This window comes from Saccostrea echinata, unplaced genomic scaffold (genome assembly GCF_033153115.1).
Source record: "Saccostrea echinata isolate AGI-Se365-2 ecotype Australia unplaced genomic scaffold, CSIRO_AGI_Sech_v1 ptg000009l, whole genome shotgun sequence".
NCBI lineage: Eukaryota > Metazoa > Mollusca > Bivalvia > Ostreida > Ostreidae > Saccostrea > Saccostrea echinata.
Window position 1 is genome coordinate 32,611,616 of NW_026889758.1, and position 5,030 is coordinate 32,616,645.

Sequence of the window (5,030 nt, forward strand, 5' to 3'; positions counted from 1 at the left end):
CATTATTCTCTATACATAAAACTGGCTCGCAGTATACAAAAATAAATAAATATTATAATGAAAATTAAACAACCTGAGGCATGTATCAAAACATAATTTGCTTGTTTTATTGTTGAATATTTTTTGTTGAAATGTCAATAAATTATGTAAAAACAATACAGGAAATTTTTCCCAATAAATTCCAATTCAATGAAAATACTTAACGAACGGGATTAGACGGTAAGTCAGTAAATCTTATATAAATTCAAGATTATTTAAACTATCGATATAAATGATCTAAATAACAATGTAATAATGCTTCGGGAGTTCTATATCGGATTGTAAATAGGAAGAAAATATTGTATGAAAGATTGATTTAAAAAATACATGATAATAATGCAAGGTTGACGATGCTTGAAAAAATAGGAATGGTAAGTGTTGGTAATTTTCAAAAGTTTAAATGCTATCTCGTGACTTTATTGCTTCAGAATGAATATTGGAACAAAACATTTCCACGTCTAAGAGCTCGAATTTAAACATATACATCAGTGTATTCTCCTTTGACACTTATAAGGCAATTAAAGTTTGGAAAAAATCTTTGACACCTGATATTGAACTCAATGATAGTGTAGCACTCTTCAGAAGTTATGGGCATTAATAATTTCTAAATAAGACCTTATCTAAATCTAGTTGCTAAATCGTAAACGCACCTTTTATTTCAATACACAAACAATGTTCGTATCTTTCTTCTTAGGCTTTAAACATCAATTCTCAAATATTCAATATTTACACAGAAAAGTGACCACAGAGTGACGGGATAACGACATATAGATTAAATTGATACTACAAAGAAACGCCACGTGTGTTTGCTGTGCAATAAATCAGAAAATATTGTTAGAACGGATTGTCCTAGAACAATATGCCACAGGGTCCAACGGTGTAAAACTAGCCCGTGATAGTGTTTCCAAGGTGTTAAATTCCACAGGAATTTTTAAAAAATTGGATTATTGGTAAAAGTTAAGTGATAACGAAAGCTACGGTACCTAACACTGGACAATCTATGACGTTTCCGAAGAAAGTGGAACATTTTGCTCCCTGAAAGATTGGACATTCCATATCCGTTCATGTGACATGTTTGGATAGACAGTGTACTAGGAAGTAAGTGTTCCTTAATGGTGATAAAGCTGTGTATAAAGTGAAAGAGTCAATAAACAGACAATGATAAGTTTCCAGTAATGGCGAGGGGACAATTGTTTGGTATATGGTGACTTCGAGTGTCCTCATGAGTCATTGGATTCCCAACTTATAGCCACATTATACTGGGGTAAGTCTACATTATGACTAAAGAAGTTATGATTTGGATTTTTTTATTTTTTTTTTTTACATATTTATGTACATGTATTCTCTATTAATAAATATTACAAAGCAAACTATATGTTATTTTTCTACAATTAAGAGATCTAAAATGTATACTATTCCATTGACTTTCAAAATAAAATTAATTAATATACATGAATCCAAGTTCCAACTTGACATCTTACTTTTGTGACTAACAGTATTTGTGTAGTCAATACTGTCAACTAATTTTATGTAGATCCAATATTTTAAGTCGGTTTTAGGGTCCTTTTTTAAACATTGAACATGGCAGAAATTCCTTTTTAATAATGGATTGCTTGATGAAATAGATTATAAAAGAAAGAAAATTTGACAGATTTTGCAGCCTTAATACTTATCTTAAATGTCTATATCTTATAAATTTACACACAAAAAATATTGCGAAACTTAGCATATTTGACACTGAAATCGAAACAAATTCAATGATATTCTCACTAATGGTTTATCGTATGGAAAATTATCTGAAAGGAATACTCACTTGCAATAATCAATTTAACACACTTGGGATTTGAATTAATTAAGACTAAAACTACGATGGGAACAATTCGAGCCCTTCCCCCAAGGATTGGCCCAGCTGTCATGCAGTAGACATGAGTATTCCTTCTTTGTTGATATCGGGGATATTCACACAAAAAATCGAATAATGTGAAACTTTACACATTATAGAATTATTAGAACTGTACGAAGATCTGGAGAGACTCCTTATTAATGGGTACATATGTACTAGTATTACGGGAGTCACAAACATGATGCTCCCGTCCTGACGCTAACGTTTTTGTTAAATATCAACAAAACAAAACAATCTGTCAGAAGGGACAGTTTTCTGGCTCAGTAAAACAATACGAACATTTCCCATATGGGTTTATAATTTGACAAGGCTAGATGGAACGTACATTAATGTTATGATATTTCAGAGTATTCTTTCCTTCATTGAAATTGTTTTGCATTTTAATAATTACGTACTGCACCACTATGAATAAGAAATAAGTACTACTATTATCCCTGAGGTAAAAAAGATATATCATTTTCAAATAGCACCTTGACCTGAATTTCCTTACAGATAAATTAGTTGACGTTACATTCTGTTTTGTGATTTTGTAGAATTAAAACTTTTCAATCAAAGATCTGGGGTCATATATGTTCCTTGTGAATGAATTTAATGGTATTAATGTCTGAATGTATTAGATGTATCTTTTGTAGCCACGGGACAAACTTGATTAATAGAGTGGAGTCTTTTGGCTGGTGTTAGGCCTATAATCTGAGGGAAAACTTCACTTCACTATATGGCATACTATCAACAAGTGATCAAAACACACGTAAGTCCAAGCTAATTATTTTACTTTTTTATACATATTATTAAATTTGAAAAAAGTTTTGCTCTCTCCATGTACATATGCTGAACTTAAAAACTCATGCTTGTTACTAATATTGTAGTAGTATTGCATTCTCTTTTTAATAACCCCAGCAAACAAAGCTAAGTTAAATATACAAGAATCACCTTGTCCATATAAGTAAGTAAGTACTGGGTAATTTATATATTTTAAGAGACATTTGTACATTTATCTCTCCATTTGTTTTTCTGTCTAGCTATCTAGTTCACCGTACACATTTCTTCGTCTAAAAATGCTTTGTAATATATATATAATTATGAAATCATATATAAAATTTCAACATATGCACCTGCTATTTTTAATTAATCTGTCGTAAAGTTTTGGGCTTTAATAAAAGTTTCTTACATTACTTCTGCGACATGCATATGAAGAGAAAAATTTTTGAAATGGTATTATTTTGAAATCTCAGGGTGCATGGAAAAGAAAAGGGTATATCTTAATTCTTTACCAATGTCGTTTGAACAAGATCAAGGACATAAGGGTGTATAAGCGCTAAATCATAATGTGCTGGGCACAACTTTGAAAGGAGAAACAATAGATTATACAATAGCCAAAACAGAGATCCATACCTTGAAGCAAGATAATCAGGCAAGGTTTCATAAATTAAAATCTGTTGCCTTGCAATTGATCATAATTTCGAAGCCGAAAAAATACTTGGTCATATATTTGAACAAGGTCACTGTATCAGATGTGGAAAAATTCTGTCCATGCCATCTCAGGGGCGCATCCAGCAATTTTTGAAAGGGGAGTTGACCCCCCCCCCCCAAAAAAAAAAAACAGGGAGAGAAATAATGACTTATTTAGGTTACTTACTTCAATAAATGGTCCCCAAAATTGTATAGCCAAATTTTGATAAAATATTTTGATGATATCAATCTCGCATGTTACTTATCGTATATTGAATTAAATAGTGTAAGAATATTTTCTATCATGAAAACGCTTTGTGAAAGGGGGGAGGGTAATGAAGGTAAACGAACGAAAAGATATAGGGGAAACTATATCTAGTAAGTGGAATGGACAAAGATTGCAGATTGAGTTGTGAACTACGTACGTTTATATTCAAAGTGTATTCGAATAAAAATATCTACTCTAGAAAGCGCGTTTTATCCTCCTTTCTCCACGTGGCAAAAGTACATGTAAATGGAGGCTCAAATTTCCGAACCTGCCCCCCCCCCCCCAATTCTGAATCCGTTAGTGCATTTGTATAAGATATATATATATATATATATATATATATATATATATATATATATATATATATATGTGTGTGTGTGTGTGTGTGTGTGTGTGTGTGTGTGTGTGTGAAAAAGTTCTTTAAAAACATCTGAACAGGTACAACAATAGATCAGAATAAAATACAAGCATACATGTATTTCCATGAAGTGTAGGTTCAAATCATGGCCCCAGGGCTAGGGAGGAGTACAATTAGGATGCAATGTCTTAAAGATATATAAATGTCTTCAATTTCAACAAGATAACAGTTTGTTTTGCAGGCTTGTCCTTAAGCCTACATGCTTAATTGCTGGCTTAGTTGAGCGTTCTGGTTTGTGGCCCTTGTAATGTATCAATAATTGTGTATTACTAACTCTACAATCCTCTAACAGTTTGGTTTTATTTCTTCTTTTTTTCCCCACGTATTTTTACTTTTTTAGAATAAATTAGTTTTAAAGTGGGAAAGGAATCTGACTTTATATGAACTTTTTTATGTGCAGGTTATAAAACGCGCCCTCCTACTGTTTTCTATAATTTTCTAGCTCTCGTTGCGTTATGATTATAGCACCTACAGATTAATTTGACTTGGTGCTTATTACATGTAGGATAAGGACATAACTAATTGACCCTTTAGAGCGACATTTGCAAAGAAATAAATTTGCTTCATTATGAATTTTCGATATGAATAACGTCAACCTTTTTCACGTCATCAGATTGATTTTAAGAGTGATCACGTCATTTGCAATATCCAGGATAAGATAAATATTATGTCATAATCAATGAAAACATAGCATTTGAGCTGTTAAATTTTCAAAATTTGTACAAAGTCGACGAATACCACATGTTACAGACTGTTAAAGTGGGTATGTGTGAATGTATGTGCATAAAGAGAGGTGGAAAGATAATTAAATTTGAGTTATTATCTGCTAATTTGTTAATATTTATAAATAAAAACTTCATTGTTATCTACTCCAGGTGAATTTACTTTGTCTGCTACCGAGCACCTGCAGAATTAATGTGCTGGAGTTACCCCTAGAAACGCCTCCCCACAGA